We start from the raw sequence: 18,376 nt of genomic DNA, 5'->3' as shown, positions 1-18,376 counted from the left end.
TGCGAGTGCGTGCAGCGTGAACTGAGGTTTTCTGTTCAGACTGATGCTCCATTAGACTCATGCTGAAAAGGGAAAAGGAGTGAGATATTGCTCCCAGGACTCCCAGCTGGGCTCTGGATTCGGTAGCACCAGGTATTCCTGATGCTACTTCTCCCCTTCGTCCTGCCCGCTATCCCTGAGGAACGCTGTCAGCTCGCATTACACCCCGGACCAGCGTTCAGCTCTCCATCCGCCGCCACCGCCACTACTGCTGCCGCTGCTGCTGCTCCCCTGTCAGCCTTTTCCCCTGATCTGATCTCCAGTCTGTGGGCGTCATATGGGAATGTCTTAACTCTGCGTGTCTGTCTCCACGGAGCTAAGTGTACATGACACTCACAGCAAGGACGCTCCATGGAGCAGTGCGCACAAAGAAAACAAGAAAGGGTTAAGAGCGCCTTCTGATGGAAATGTGATTCTTCAGGCATTTTACAGACACCTTAACTGCTCCAGGGCGTATTTATACATGCATACACAGGCACACACACACCCCCACACACACAACAAATTCAATGTTGTGACTCAAGGGTAAAACCACGCTATCACACCATTATCTATGCCTGAATTATTCTCTTGATGCTACTCTATACCGTTATATGGATGCTATTACAAAGCATTAAAGGGCTGATTATGGCTATTATAGGTATGATTATAGGGTACCTGCTTATATGATCTGCACACAGCAGTAATCACAGGTGAGAGGAGACAACTGTCTCATTTAATGACTTGTATGTGCAGCATTCACACTCCTCGCCACTTTTACACAGTACACAAGTAAAGTAGCTGTGAAAGAAATATTTGGTCACCAAGTATTCGAAGAAGATGTGCAATATAACGAGGAAACTTTATGTTATAAACGTGTGGAGGAAGCCTTCATTTGTTCTTATGGAATTTGGAATTGGGAATTTTACAACAAGAAAAATGGGGTGTTACTTCCAAACAAGGTCAGAGCAGGCAGCAGTGTGGTAATTAACAGGTCAGTATAAGGCCTCCTCAACAGGGTAGCCCTCCATGAGTGTATGACCAGCAGAGAAGATGAGAGCAGGTGTCAGCTTGACGAACACATATCCCCTTCTCTAGAGACAGGGGGGGAAAGGGAAGGAGAGATGGAGTAATAGGAGACCAGAGGGAGGATAGAGGGGGGTTGAAGGGGGGGCCACTGGAGCAAATCCAGCAGGGAGAAGGTGAGCAGCCTGCCTGCCTGCCTGCCTGCCCGTCTACCCTCCCCCTGCAGATTGAAGTCTTGCGAAGAAAATAAAGTTTATTGCCTGGAAAGAGGGGGGAAAAAGCATGTAAAAAGCATTAAAGCGATGGAGGTGAACAATTAGACAGATGGCCAGGTTTTGGAAGGAGAAGAGGGAAAAAAAGGGTAGAAAAAGAGAGGAAGAACGCACGGACGCAATCGTTCAGGGTTTTTATGAGGACCCTGACAACTCCTGGTCTCTTCAAGGGCGAAGGAAAAGTGAGAGGCAGCGAAGCCTCTCTGGTTAACTCCAGAGTAATCGCTGAGTGTGCAACACCACAGAGCTCGGCTCGGGGTGACAGAGCTTACCGCCCCCAGCTACACACAACCTATCGCTTCGTCTCAATGCAAAAGGCTAATTATGAATGAAACACGCGTAAATAAGCTTGAAAACTAGAAACTGGGGCAAGTGTGTGTCCATCTTCATGACCAAAAAAGCAGCAGCAGGTTTGGAACAAAATGCAGCAAGGTCACTAGGGGTCGACAGATATTGTTTTTTCAGGGCCAATACCGATTGTTAGTAGTTAGTGAGACAGATAATTGGAACGGATATGCATTTATAATAAACATGAAAATATTTTTGTCGAAATTTAGAATTTGGAAAATAACAAACTCCAATGCAAAACTTTGCTTAAATCCCTTTTGTAAATGTTTAATCAAAACTGAACCTTTCAACATCATATACAAAAAGTTCTCCGCATTTTTTTTTATTAGGTTAATTGAAAATTTAAATAAAAAATGAATTAACAAAAATAGCTCCCTGAGGTTTTATAAGCTCCTCCCATGCTGATATTTTCTGTCCATGTATTGTAGACCGCCTTTCCTGAGGTTGGCTGAGTGTAATACGCTTTTTCATTAATTTTGATGGCGAACACTAATATGAAACGCAGATACAGATAATCGGCAAAAAGGCCGATAATCTGTCGACCCCTTAAGATCCCCACGATGATAACACAAGCCTCAGATCACTCAAGCCACCATCTTTCCTCTTACACCCCTATCTCCAGTCATCAACCCAAGAGCACAGCTGTCTGTAACATGTCATTTAACCTCTGCGACTTTCACCAGAAGGGAAGAAGAAACTACGAACAAAGATGGAGAGCCAAAGTGCTGTGGTGGAAGCTGGCTCTGCAGAGGTTCTCCCCGTCTCCCCTGGTGTTTTCCACGTGTGTTGGGGAATGACATGTGGACACTGCTGCTGAGACAGAGTGGAGCAATGGAGGGGGGAAGAGCCCTAATACAATTATAACTGGGGCCATCCAATCCAATAAAATGAAGAGGTATTAGAGAGGGGGAGCCCCATCCTGTTCAATAAGACACTGGACCACTCTACTAACTCTTAAAACACACATGTAGGCATACTCGCACACGCACACACAGGTACACACACTTCGCTGACCCTTTTAATAGCATAGCAGCCACCCCTAATGGACGCAAGCAAGTGGAACCGCCAAATAATACACTGTCTTAATGCACTAGGCTCAATCTCATCCCCCTCTCCCCTTATCCTTCTCAGCCTCCCTCTCACACTTTAACCCCCGTTTCCATCTTCGCTCACCTCGTGCTGCCCCCTCACTACCTCAGCTCCCCTTATAGTTTATCGATGCAGGGACGACACTTAAGAAATCAAAAGTATACCCCATATATACAAAACACTTACCCTGAAGCCCCAGGTTAACACCTCAGGCACTGAGGAGGATGGTGAGTGAGGAGGGAAGACAGAAAGATGTGCGATAGTTAAGTGTGTTTTCTACCGCTCCCTCTGAATGCCTGATATCAGTATAAAGTGATGTTAGATGACTGTATTTTAAGCAGCAGGTGCGGAGGTAAGGTATAATGGTGGTGAAAGTGAATGAGCAGGGAAGACACCATGTGAAAAGGGCACCTTATAAAAGCAATTAGAGAAATGACTTTGAGCCCCTCTTCTTGCTCTGTAGATTAGAACAGGCCTCGGAGGGAGGAACACAGAGGAACTCAGATCTCTATGACCTTGTCCGCAACACGCCACACTAAATTGGTCATCAGCTTTTAAGACTGTATTTTATCATAGATATATATTTTTAGCGAAAAGAAAAAGAGAAAAGGAAGGAGGGGGGAAACTGTGGAATGTGCTGGTCGTATATCATTCTGTCACAATTATGACGTTTGTTCATAAATACCAACCAATCTCCTCTCCACCTGGCTAAGTCACATGCGCTTGTGCTTATGCACACGCCACACACCAACAAAAGAAATATGGACACACACCACGTGCAGTGAACGCACATGCACACCGCAAATAAAGAAACAGACACATCTGGCTGGGTGCCCTACCACAGGTCTGAATATTGACCTCCACACACAGACAAAGAGACTGAATACACACTCAGGAAACATGCATTCATGCACCCAACACACAAATGAACCCACACACTCCGCACATTACAAACACAAACACACAAACAAACAAATGCACGCGCACATACACATCCACTTACTCACTGACATGCACACACACTGCAATTAATAGGGAGGCAGGTCTCTGGTGAGGAAGAGAAAGTGCCTGTTCAGCACATACAGTACAGGCAGAATATGCAATTTCCTCCAGTTAAGTCTGTATTAAATTGATTTCTTCTTTCTCTGACACGGACTGGGTTTTTCCCCCCTAATGAAAGCTGGATAATCTACAGGTTTTCCCTTTCCTGAAATCAAGTTACAAATCAAGCAATTGCAGGGGCAGATATGGGAAAGGTGAAGGAAGGACATGGGATGATTTTCCAGATGAGAAACATGGAGAATGAGGCACATACGTGCCGATACTCTTAACACGGACATCAGGGGCACTTCTCACACACGCGCACACACACACACACACACACGCACACACACACACAGAGTAAAGGCCAGGCCTCGGTTAAGTACCTGCTGACATTTTCGTTCAGTGACGCACTAAGGCCATGTTAGTAAACACAGCATTAAATGACGGTAATTAATGAAACACATTAATTAGTCAGCACTTCAATGAGTTAATCACTCACTCAGAACTGACAAGGAGTCATGTAGAGACTGCAGAGAAACACTGAGCGTGCTGAGAAAAACACAAAAGATAGAGGACTTGAAAAGGAAAAAAGTGGAAAGTAATTAAAGAATACCAGCAGAATACCAGTGGAGGAAGAAGTATTTATTTATTATTTATTTCCTTTCTTTTCTTGAGTTAAAGTAGCAACAGCAAAACCCAAATATAAACTACTCCAGCCCGAATCTTCTATTAAAAAATGTACTTAAAGCAAATGTATTAAGTATAAGCAGCAATATTTAAATAGCCAAAAAGGCAATGTTACATTTTATATTATAGAATTACTAATACTGCAGAACTTTAATGTTATAGCTGGTCCAGATGACCCAATTTTATGTACTTAATATACTGCTGTGTAGTTTAATTCGCTGTATAGTGATGCATTATATTTTATATGCTCATTAAAGGTTTTCAAAGTCTTAATATGTGATGTAACTATTAGCTTTAACTGTCAAATAAATGTAGCGAAATAATGTATATATATATATATATATATATATATATATATATATATATATATCCACGTAATGTAGTGGAAGTATACAACAGCATCAAATGGAAATACTCAAAGTAAAGTGAAGTTGCAAAAATATATTATACAATTTTACAGAGTGAAATAAAAACTGTAAACAGGGCAATATCTGAAAATATATTACCATAATATAACAATATTTTTGCATTATAATTCAACTAAATCATATAACACACAATGCCGCTTGTATGAATGAGGTCGTTGCCAAAAAAAAAGAAAATAAAGAGAAGCATAACGAGTACAACTATAAGTTACAAGTGCACAGAAATAGTTTATATTCGAGCTTGACATGTACCTTGAAGCGAGACAGACAGGTCAAAGAGAAAGAAAAATAAAGACAAAGACATGGAAAGAGTGTGAGAGCCCGAGATAGACAGAGAGAGGGAGGGAGAGAAAGAGAGAGAGACGGAGATGGGAAATGAAAAGGACAGGGCGGTCATCATAATTGCAGAGTTTGCTTTTCGGATGCAGACAGACCAGGGCCATGGGGCCTGAGGCACATATCAGATTCCACACAAACACACACATACAAACTTACACATGCACCCATATATACCAACACACACAAACACGCACACACCAAAATATTCCACAGCCAGCCTGTGTAAGTGTTTTTTCATTAAGTCAAAGGACAGCTGATATAATTTTAAAAGTGTTTTGCGTGCGTTTGTGTCCTATAACAGAGAAAGTGTGAATTGAGACAGTGACATCCAGCTTTCAATCCTAACAATGTTATATTATAAACCTGCTCTCTGTCTCTGTGTCTATCAGTGTGTGTGTGTGTCTCCATTTTCTGCCTCCACTTCACTTCTCCCCTCCTTCGTCCAGCGCGGAGTCTGATCAGATTTACATTAAAAAGTGATGGAGATTTAAATAATGTGTCTATGTTCTCAGAAAGACATTAAGAGATTTTCATCTTACTCTCCTCTTCCTCTCTGTCTCTTCCTCTCCATTTCCTCACCCTCTCCTGCTCCTATCTCCCCCCTCATCTCACCCACTCCATCTCCGCCAGATTCGCAGACAGTGCACATTTTCCTGCATGTCTTCAGTGTAACCGATACCCCTAACAACCAGGATTTTAATGCGATCCATATTGCTCCCTAATATTTCAGATCTCAGAATAAGCACTGGCAATTACATATTTACACCCAGCTTATTTTGCAATTCTGCACAGGGACTTTAGTGTCGGTGTGAACGGCACACACGGACTTAGTTGCTGATTATGTTGTGGTTAGAGCACAATAAAGTCGGAGAAAAACTCAGAGACCCTATGCACTTATACCGCATATACATAACTTTCTATTTGGGGTGTCAGCAATAAAGCTCGACACTCTCAAGTACAAAATAATGTGCTCTTTTCAAGTGTGTCGGTAATGTGATTGCTTTATCTAAACCTGCTAGTTTTCCACTGTTTAATTTCTCCTGAAACACTCGTGCCTTGCATCATCCTGGTATCCGGAGGGCTGCTGAAGAACCAGACACACTCACAGAAACGCATTTACACATATGTACATTGTTGTAGTGAACACACATCGCTGTGCAGAGATGATAAATTAAGCCCCTTTGATTTGGTTACCCGAGCTCTTTTTGTATCAGCTTTATAAAAACATAAGCATCACATAATTGAATAAGAAAAGAATCTGGCAATTAAGAAACATGGAGGCCTTTGATGTGAGTAAGTGTATAATAGGCCTTTTGATGAGGGAGTGTTTTACACTCCGCAGGGTCTGGTATGCACTTTGATTAAAAGCTCTTTTGTTTGGCAATATTCTAAACTGCTTACCATTTTCCACTGTCACAATAGTTTAGCCTGGAAATACAAAAGATTGTGAATTTTTTTCCTCTTCTCTCTAAGATAAAGTCTCTTGTTGTGTGAAGAGTGACCTAAGATAAAGTGTTTTACAGGGTTTCCACACATTTTCATAAACAAATTTCAAATTTACTCTGTGACTTTTTAAAGAGTCATATTTTTCTGGCATTTTTTCAAAAATATCAGATTGAAACTTTTATTCAGACTTAATTCCATACATGGAGGGAAAGACAGACAATGAGGAAACATAAGTGATGGTAAACAAGATGTTGTAACACATCAACATATATTAGAGCTACATTAAATAACAGCTACAGAAAATAAATTTGCTGATATGTTACATTATGTGGAAGTTTATCCACTGAAGATTATAGTAACAATTACATTAAACAACAAAATTCAATGAATTTTGGCTGCCCAGTGGCTCAGCTGGCACAGTGGGTCACTGCACCCACAGCGACTGCGGGTTTGATTCCAGCCTCAAGGCCCCGAAAAATCATGTTTAAAAAAAAACATGAATTTTCCAAAACCTTTAAATGATTTTTACTAATTCCATGACTCTTCCAGGCCAGGATAATGTGTTTGTGAAATAACATAAGTTTTCCAGATTTTCCATGATCGTGGTTTTAGAGGGGGAATCACAGGACTAAAAGTGGCATACTGGATATGAAACAAAATACTGAAAATTATCAGTGTTATATGGTAATTTTCATATTCATAAACACATTCATTTCCACCAACTGTAGCTTCAAGCTTCAAGCACCATTTACATGATCCACCCTGTCTGTTGATAAGGTCATGTGGTTTTGCATTCTGTTATAGTGTCATGCAGATTTCAATAATGGGATTCTCATCATGCATCTTTAGCCCCTTGTCGCCTGATAATAGTCTGAAAGACGCTCGTTGAACAATGTAATAAATGCGTCACGTGACCTCGGCAAAGGTCGGGGGTCAGCGAGCCACGGATTGTCAACGGAGCGCTGGCCTGACAGAGAATAAATGACGCCTTGTAAACAAATTGAATTATTGCTTTAATTCATGCAGTCTGATTAAATTTGCAGAGAGAAGAGTCCTTCACAAGGGAGGAGAGGAATGACAGCGAGGAGGAAGGAAAGAAGAAGAGAAAGAGGAGAGGAGGATGGACGAAGGGACGTGGACACACACCTCTCCCTCCATCAGTCCATCCCCGCAACGTCTTTGGCTCCACCGAAGGAGAGTTAACTACATTAACAATCCCGATCATCTCACAAGACTGCGCGCTGCTTTCCGTAGACAGCGAGTCTTCCTTTTGTGTCTCAGCTAAATGTAATAAGGTTGTGTTATATTGAGTTGGGCCACCAGGCTGACTCCCTGTCCTGGCACCAACTGAGTGACAATAAGCAGGAGACTGATCTGAATTTTATAAACTGATACACAGACTACGGTTTGTCTGTTGCACAAACATTTGAGGAAGTTTGGATAATTGAGAAAGAAAGAAGATGCACATAAAAACAGCCTGAGCCCGATTATGCAGGAGCTGGGCATTGAGGATGCCTAAACATGAAGAAATTTGTGTAAGCTTATTGAAAAGGGCAAATGGGAAAGCCCATCTCCTATGGTACACCCCATGAACCTAAAACACCCTGAATGAAACATCAGTATTAAGTTTGGTCTATCACCCAAAGCTGCATTAGGTCTCTCCTCAGTTTGCTCCTTAATTCCATCCGAGTAATCCCACATTATTGCCCTCTAACAGTACCCTAAACGGAGAATAAAAAGTTTGCTCCCCTCTAGCAGTGTATTACCAGGAAACAACAGGCCCTCTCCTCATTAAGTTATAGATATAAATGCTCCAAAGCATGAAATTACCCCCGAGCCTCCCTCTCCAAATAACCTGGTTTGCAAACAAATGATCCGAGCACAAGCAGTAAAAGGCAGATTATTAAAATAATAGGAGGGATTTAAATTTGCATCCACAGAACAATTCAGCAAAGGACTGTGCAATTACTCCTCCCCCTCCTCTTCCCCTGTTCATTCCACCTTTCTACTGGCAAGCAACGTCCCTAACACTTTATTGTGTCCATCTGTTCTTTCTAAGAAACAGAAGTAGAGTTTGGCATCTTCAGGTGTGTGTGTGTGTGTGTGTGCGTGCGTGCGTGCGTGCGTGCGTGCGTGCGTGCGTGCGTGCGTGCGTGCGTGTGGTCGTCCACAGGAGTACATGCACTTATCTGGTTATTGTTTACCTTTGTCAAAACCAGTCAATTTACATGCTCATAGTTTCCTATTCTCCCTGGCCCACACCCTTATTTCTCCACTCCTATCTCCCACTATGATAAATATCTGACTTTATCCTGAGACAATAACAGTCCTTCCTCCTATTCTGGAGTAAATGGGGAGCGATGAGAGAGTGAGGTGAGCAGGAACGGACGAGGCAAAGGGTGCTCAGGTCTGCATTACCTCTGAGTTATGGCCCCCATTTGCATCTCAATCAGCCTCTTTGGAGAGCCCACCACCTTGGTAACACCCCCATCACACCGCAGCCACCCCGGGTAATCAGGGAGATTTAGTGGGAATGGCAGCCTACCGTGGGCACCCCCTGGCTGGGGCTCGCAGCTCATTCCCAGCCCCTGGTCTCGCTAAGGGCCCTCTGGGCCACATCCAAACACAGGAGAATGGCAGCACTTAACAAGACCGAGGAAGACCAAAATAGACGAGCAGCAGGAACAGGCCATAAAACAGAGGGAAAACAAAGCACCCGCGTGATTGTAATAGATGTTCTGGTATAGATGTCTGCATAGTGTTCTGGATTGCTGCCTCATTATAGCAGGAGAAAAAAAAGAAAACAAACTTGAACTTACGACCTTAGGTGAGAACATTTTATCTCAGAGTTGATGAAGGCGCTGACACCATCCCACAGCTCCCCTGCAGCAAACACGGGCTCCCTCTAACATGTAATGGGAGTACGTGCACAAACAAACACACACACACACACACACACACACACACACACACAGCTACATGGTGTGATTTGCAGATAGTGAATGCTCCACTTGAGAGTTGCCTCTCTAGTTAGCGCTGTCTCATGGCTGAACCCTGCTAAGGTATTATTACCCACACTCAGCCCTATTGATATTGTGACTCCAGCATCTGTTCAGCTCCTTGTTACTGCCTGGACCCCAGCACAACGGCCTATCTGCCTGCGTGCATGGCGTGTGTGTGTGCCTGTTTGTTTGTTTGTGTGTGTGTATCCCACACCTCTGGGGTAGAGAGTAGTCACTGCGCTCAGAAGAAGACTAGAGGCTGAGGAGGCTAATAGAGAAACACTTGACACACCAGGGGCCTAATCAACTGCGAAGGACACGTACCCATAGCTCCAAATCTCTCTCTATCACAAAACACACTCTGGCCTTTCTTTCTCCCTCTAATCTCACGGATACTCTAAACTCCACACACCGATGCCACATCGCACAAAGACTTTGTAAGCAAAGCTTGTAGAAAAATAACAATGGAAGAAAAGGCAAGACTGGGAACCAAACTTAAGCTGCAAACACAGACGGCTCAGGTGAGCAGAGGAAAAGACAAAAAAAAAGGGACACGGGAGGGAAGTGAGGACCGAAGACGGAGAGACTCCAAACGAGGAGCTGAGTTTCAGTTATCAGAATCAAATATTAGTGGGGGAAAAAACTGGGGAGTGGGCAACATTAATCAAAGTGTTCACCTAGTGGGCAGCCATATGGCAGATCAGCACGCCAACAGTGCAAACTTGCTGATCTTCAGTAACGGGGTGCAATTAATTCCACTGGCTGCATTCATCTCTCCCTCACACACTGAAGGAAGGGAGGTAGAAAAGAAGGAGCAAGAACAGAGGAGGGTTTGTTATGACTCTTTTACTCTTCCTCCTCAACTCTTTCTTCCTGTCTCTCCCTCTCTCTCTCTCTCTCTCCCTCTCTCGGAGCAGAGGAATCAAACCCAGGTGATGAATGAGGTGGACACAAGGGCCTAAGGTAGCTGCTGTGGCGATGGTGGGGGGAGTGATGGGGGGTGGGACAAGAAAAAGTGGAGAAATTAGGAAGCTGGGAGAGAAGAAGACAGTGGCGGAGAGGGGATTAGTTTATTCCAAGATTCGATCGAGGCAATTTTAAGGCCCTTAAAATCTATATTTATGTGTATGACTTTTTTCATATTGTGCACGATATCAGTTCATTGCCTAAATCAGAATCAAAAGTAATACTCATTCAGTGACTGCCATTATTACTAAGATATTAAGGATTGCCTTTAGTAAAAGTTTATAGAGGAAAGTGTACCGACAACATACCCAAAATGACAAAGTCAGAACAGCCTGCTATTTTTGAACCACTCAAATGAGTGGAAGGCACGCACAATACCACTGGTCAAAGAAAAGCCTCATAAATTCGATGTAAATCCCATTATCTGGCCCACATAATAGATATTTCTATGCAAGACTGTGCAAATAAAACACTGTGTCTGTTAACACTTTCCAACTTTCCCAAAATGTATTTTAGTGCCTATAAAATGCTTTAAAGGGGGAAGGAAAACTTGTAATGAAAAGATAGTTCACATTTTGTGAAGTGGGGATGTGGGATGTTTGGGGCCCTTATCCACAGTCAGTGTATCACCTACAGCAGATGGTGGACAGCACGCCCGCAGTTTTGAGAAGAAGGCTGGAGTACCGTCACAGAAGCTAAGTGATGTACTGCTTTGGATCAGAGTATTTTCACCACTTTATGTTTTTGTAAGACAGCCCAGAAGCTGTTAACAGCTTCAGTTCCCCATCTATACTCACATGAAAGCAACCACACTCCCTTGAAAACTACATATACCACTACATGGTTGTACGCCCCCGCACACCAGTCAGGTTGCAATTAGTTTACATCCATGTCTGTGAAAACATGGACGCTTCACACACAGAAGACCTATACGATCAGCACAGTTTCGAGGTGGTTCTTGAGAGTTCTAAGGCCAAAAACATGTTGAATGAGGTCACCGTGACCTTGACCTTCGACCACCAGATTCTATCCAGTTAATTTTTGTGTCCAAGTGGATGTTTGTGCCAAATTTGAGGAAACTCCCTTAAGGCCATCTTCAGATACTGCATTCATGAAAATGAGATGAGACCTTGACCTTTAAACATCAAATCCTAATCAGTTCATCCTTAAGTCTACTCAAATGTTTGTGCCAAATTTAAAGAAATTTCCTCAAGGTGATCTTGAGAGATCACATTCACAAGAATGAGACGAATGCGAGGTCACTGTGACCTTTGGCCACCAAAATCGAATCAGCTAGTCCTTGAGTCCAAGTGGGAAATTCCCTATAGACATGGTTGAGCTATTGAGTTCACAAGAATGGGACATCCTTACATACAGATAGACAGACGGACAGACAGACAACCTGAAAACATAATGCCACCAGCCATAAATCTGAATCAACGTCAAAGTCAAACAATAACACGAACACACTAACTGATCGAGGCAGTGGTAGACCAGCAGCTCCTGTGTTCAGCTAAGTTTAATCACTGCTTTTCTCAATGGAGTCTGGCCTTGAAAAGAGCGATACAATGGCTTTTCCCCATCAGTTCCACATCAGAAATCACTGTCTGACAATAAGGATAGGGAAAACAGTAAAAATATTTTAAATATAGCATACACTTATCATAATGCTGATTGTTTTAGGTGGGCCGTTCTTTAGGGGGTTAATTTTGTTTCTGACCCCTGCACAGAATCGTCTACTTTTTGTGTCACCCAGCAGCCTGCTTTTCAAAACTGGTGACTTGCCAGCCAACAACTACTGTAGATAATACACTGACTATGGATGAGTACCTCACACAACCCCACTTCAAAAGCTCTGCACTATCCCTTTAAGGTCTGTAATTTGCATGAATTTGTCAGAGAGTGGGAACTAAAGTTTGCAACTGAGGCACAAAGAAAAAAAAAGTGCAACTCTCCCGTTAAACCACAATCTCAGTTAAATCTGAGCTGAAGTCTCTCCGTGCAAGATTGAACCAAATACAGTGTTTTTTTTATCAGATATCAATTCATTAAAATGTAAATTAAAAGAGCAAACATGATCATGATAAGTGACGTCACTCTCAGTCATTTCTTCTTCAGCTGGATTAAAGAAAAGCTTTTATGGGAAAAGATGGTCAGCGTTTGCACTTGGTGAGCCGGCAGAATAAAGTGAGCACTACCTGACCACACACACACACACACACACACACACACACACACACACACACGGCTCTCAAACCTCTTTTGGTTTTATGTAAAATTAGCTTCTCCCCTGGCTCTTAACACAAGCTCATCTCCATTAGCCGCAACCTAGTAAAACTGACTCCTGCAAATGAGTTGTGGATATGCATTCCCCCGGCCCTCTCATCTCTCCCATCCATACAAATATACTGCATCTGCTATCTCATGTCCATATCTCCACAAGTCAGCCCATCCCATAGGCCTAGTCACCATACCACCCATACCAATATCATAAATGACTGTGGGGGAAGCCTTCATTAGGGCAGCAGTGCCCCTCCACCCCTCTAATCAGGGCATTTTCCTTGTGCGCATTGGGATGATGCTTTATGGCCCAAATGGGGCTCTGTTAATGAGGAAGTACACATGTCTCCATTTCCTGTCTAGCCAGGTCGGCAGTTCCTGTATTTGGCCCTATTATAATCACGAGGCTTTTTTAATGAGCTATATTCATCTTGGTCATGCATCAAACACCACGCAGACATACAATAACAGAATAAATGAAAAGACACACAGAATTAATTACACTAATACTCTTGCCAAACATCGTGACATTAGCCAAAGCCATTATTACCATCCGTCGGAGATTAGAGGAAATAAATTACAAAATGAGTGTCAGGGAAGATATTTCGATGTCTTTATCTCTTTCAAACGATGTCAGACTATTCAGCGCACTCCGAGCAACATGAGTTTAAACCCACATGACGACAGCTGAATCATTGCAGTGTCACAGTAAATTCTGTTACAGGGTTCCCACAAAATTCTGCTTTTTCACATTGTGCTCTCGGCCCGCTCATTCTTCTCAATCCCCCTCTCTACGCCTCTGATCTCCCGACGTCCCCGTCTTTCCTTCCCTCCATCATCCCCTCTTCACTCCCAGGCCTCGTTGACATTAACCTGGAGCACTCACATTTCCCCATGGTTCTCCATGTTGCTCTCCGCATGTCAGAGCGGGAGGCTTTATGGCCCACATCCATCAGCGTCACATGCCAGGATTTATGGGAGATGGAGTCCAAACCTGATCGCTCTGAATCAGTCTTGCTGAAGCCGACCCCTGGGCCGCTGTAAGATGTAATGGATGAGCATCCTCCCCCCCCCCCCCCCACCCCTTCACCCACCTCACTCCTCCTTCCACCTCTCTCCTCACCCATACTCTGCGCTCCTCTCTTCATCTCTCGTCATTTTTCCTCCCCTCTGCCCGTCGGTCCAGTCCTCTACCTTGCCCTATTTGGCTCGTCTAAGTCATTCATTCAAACCTAATGGAGATTTGGTTACCAAAAATTAATGAGGCAGACTCACTCAAGGAAATATCCGAGAGCACCAGCATACACTCACAGAGACATAAGCTCATCATTCACTGCTGTGTGTAGGGTTTTATTTGGGCTAATTTATCATGACACTGTATTAATAGGCAGCGGTGCCCTTCAGAGGAGAGATGAGAGGCACCAATTAACTCTGTTCACTGTTCACTGCCACAGACAGACCTGTAGGAATGACAAAGGTCTGTCAAATTATTCTGTCCCGTAGCTGCTCCGTGTGTTTGACAGAACATCAACATAACTGACGGAGGAGAAGAAGCTCAGCGGATGATCATCTAGCGCTGACTTAGATTGAATATTTTTCCAAACATTTTGTACTTCTAACATCTAACATCTAACATTAGGACCATGAATTGCGCATCACATGCGACCACTATTTGCTCCATTTCAAGGTCCAGTTCCCAGAAGATATTACATTAATGACTTTACAAACAAACACTCCCTTAAAGCTTTAAAATTTGCTCTTTTTTTTGCATCTGATTGCAACTGTCAGTGTGGCAAGTATTAATGCTGCCTTTGCGCCACGATTACAGGAGACAGAACAATAGCAGAGAGAAAAAGAAAACTGAGCTATCCTTCAAAATATCCGATACATCCTGACAGTGCCTTTGCCTGGCTACAATCAAAGGAAAGTTTGGGGGTGACAAAATGTATTAATGCTAATGATTTTGCTGTAGGTTGGGCACCCATTAGCTCACCTGGTAGAGCCGGCACCTCATGTACAAAGGCTATGTCCTTACTGCAGTGGCCACAGGTTCGATTCCAGCCTCAGCCCTTTGCTGCATGTCATCCCCTCTCCCTCCCTATTTCACACTACACCTGTCCTATCAAACAAAGGCAAAACCCCCAAAAATTATCTCAAAAGCTACCATTAGCTCAATGAGTTGGTTGAAAATGTTGTCTTCTGTTGATGTTTTAATGTTTCCAGCTGAATCAGACATACTATCACGCTAAAAGACTGAGACTTAAACCATATATCCCAGGAAAAATAATCTGCATGGTCACCAGTTGATCCATTTAGAGGACTGAGAGGTAGAAAATAGATGGAATATAATGAAAGCAAGTGTTAGATTTATGCATTCTTGTTCATATTTAACAGCATGTTTCATTTTTAACTTTAACGGAGTAAAAGCTTTTTGGATGAGGACAAACCAACATGTTAAACAAACATGGCTACAATAAGTTTATTGACTTATGATCTTCCCCAAAACTTTTTGCCCTTACAAAAAAAGAAACATTTTGTATCTGACTCTCTTAAGAGAGCCACACATACTTTGGCATGTGAGGAAAAACAAAGTTTGACAAGACTGCTGTGCCTCGTTATGATTTCTATGCTACGATGGGACTTCTGGTGTTTAGGTGAGGAGTTTTACACATGGTCAGTTAAAATAGTGTTTAACAGTGAACTCTACAGTCAGAAAAAGAATAACCCAAATCATTGTGACAGCATTAGTAGAACAAAGAGCTCACAAAAGTTTAAGACACCATGCCTCCTCCTCATAGCATTCAGCCCTATTCAGAATTAATCAGCTGAGCCCCAGTGGTCTACATATACAGCTGTAACCAAGGGAGTTTGAGGTTAAAGGTCAAACTGTGTTCACTGGTTTACAGCAGGTTTTATTACACTTATTTGATATATTTACTCAACCTGTTCACCTTCTAACCTGCCTCTATATGGAGCTGGTTATCTAAAAGTTGCACACAAACACACACATGCTCATTTCTCAATTGGAACATGTGAAATAATATTGCCCTGCGGCCCCCCAAACAGGTCTGTGCCATAATAAAGGCTTTACACTATGAAAGAAACACAGCGAGGCAGCTCCGACACCTCTGAGCCCCCCTCAGCATACACACACAAACACGCACACAAACACACGCAGGGCTGTGCCTGGTCACAGGTCAGGAGAGCCTGTAGCTCTCTGTGGTGCAGGGGCGCAGAGCCGCTTGAACCTGTAATATGCTCCTCTCTCCCCTGGTGCCACTTGTTGGGGTTTTAGTGCAGGAGAAATTACACCTGCTCTCTAGCCTGAGACCAGCATTGACACACAAAGACGGCTGAAACTGGGGATTACACACACACACACGTGAACACACGGGTAAACCAAAGAGGAACTCGGACAGTCAAACAGAGGAGTGTGGGTGTGCATGCGTGATGTTGCATTTATACCCCCAAGTCACTGATCAACAAAACACTTTATAGTGGTGCTTCACACATCATTAAAACTAGTAGTTTTCAAAGTATGAGCAGCCCAAATAGCAATAACAGAAAAACACCTGCTCTCCATCCACTATTCCCACAGGTGAACTGCCTCACTGAGAGAAAATAATACACTCTATGACCTGGCTTGACAATCCAAACTGGCTTGAAAACAATGTAAAGCAGTTATTTGTTCACCTCTTATACACTAAATTAATCTCAAAGTTGTGTAATATTAGGACAAATTATGCTGAAAATACTGATCTGTAGGTCCAATCATGCACCAATGTGTAGGTTTCATCACTGGTTAGAGCGGGAGGCCGTTTCATCATCCAAATGTTCAACTAAAATGAACACAACATCTAGCCTACTCTGCAAGTCAAATGTGAGCTGAGAGATAATCATTGATATGGGGCAGGAGAGAATGAAACTAATAAAAAGGCAGTGTATCAAAGTATCGCAGTTAAGCATTAGTCACGTGAGGGCAACTACGCCACAACTCTGGTGTTCTCTAAATGAATCCCCCTCGTCCCACACTTGATTTATGGACCTGTAAAAACACACGTTGTTTTTAATCTACTGCTGCCTGAATCTGCCCCTCTAATGAAATGTGGATTTGCGTGTGTGTGTGTGTGTGATAATGATGTATGGGCTGAGGTCTGATTCTTTGAGCATGAATTTTCTCTCTGATAAATATGCATTCAGTTACATAGACTGATTAAGCTGTAAACCAGTGTTAACTCTGTGTCAAAGCGCATACAAACACACACATATACATATGTACACACTCACACACACACAAACATGCACACAACTTCCCAGAAAATAATGATAGCTGTGCCTGGGGCAGGATTGTTTGGATGCCTGGAGCGGTTCACTGATATCAATTGCATGAGACCCGACTGCAGACGATATCCTATAAACACAAGATGAGGCTCAGAGACAGAGTCATATCAGCAGAGGACATTTTACTGAGACAAGAATGACGATTTGCAGAGTTCTGCACCAAAATGCTATATATTGACAGACTACAAATACAGTTCAATTATAAAAATGTACATGATAAATGCATGGCAAGAATCAAAGATTGCCAAAGATTATTGTGATGACACCAGTATCAAATGTAACTACAAGATCTAAGGAATATAGTGGTGCCAACAATGCTGGCTTCTCAGTAAGGGGCCCAAATTTCGGTCCAAACTTAGGCTAAATTTTGGCAATGGAAAAATGGCGTGGCTATTTCACAGGGGTCTCTTGACCTCTGACCTCAAGATATCTGAATGACAATGAGTTCTGCGGCCATAGTCAAATGTCTCCTCTTTACAGACATGCCCGCTTCATGCAGTTTTTTACTGTCTTTTGATTCTCAATCAAGACAATCTGGTAAGAACTGCTTTACCTTGTCAATATGGACTTCATAACTGTTTTGTAATGCAAAATAATGTAATTGAAAACATGTGATTAAAAATGCGATAGCAATAAACTATTGAAATTCTGTAATTAACTGCGATTATAAAAATGTATCCTTTGACAGCCCTCGTTTATTGCTTTTCAAAGGTCACATCTTTGTATGAAAAAAAAGCCTATATTCACCTTTGTTTTTGTTTGTTACATTTAAAGTTTATAGGTCATTCTCATCACGTTAACAGCATCATTGTGATTCCACACGTTTTTCTTTTTGGGACCTGACACACCAAGGTGATGGTCAGTCAGTCTTAAATGTCAGTCTGACAGTAATTTTGTGTCTAGTTGGCATTTGTTGGCCCTTGTTGCCTTTGGCTTCTTCAGCATGTTGAATTTGCATCAGAGACAGCAGAGTTCGTCAGTGTGTGAAATCACTCTGATTGGCAGTTGAGTTCGGAAGGAGAAAAAGAGAAAGTAAGGAAAGTAAACAAGCAGCCAAAGTTAAGAGGATATGAGATCAACAGCAAAAACAGTT

At 42.7% G+C, this 18,376-nt stretch overlaps 1 protein-coding gene across 1 annotated transcript in view; it reads right to left on the bottom strand.

Annotated features, from left to right (window-relative positions):
• The window catches only part of wwox (WW domain containing oxidoreductase), a 153,410-nt gene that overhangs the window by 109,213 nt on the left and 25,821 nt on the right, over positions 1–18,376 (bottom strand). The gene's annotated exons all lie outside the window — the stretch shown is intronic.

Source organism: Plectropomus leopardus, chromosome 11 (genome assembly GCF_008729295.1).
Source record: "Plectropomus leopardus isolate mb chromosome 11, YSFRI_Pleo_2.0, whole genome shotgun sequence".
NCBI classification, from domain to species: Eukaryota; Metazoa; Chordata; class Actinopteri; order Perciformes; family Serranidae; genus Plectropomus; species Plectropomus leopardus.
This window is presented reverse-complemented; position numbering and strand designations above follow the sequence as displayed.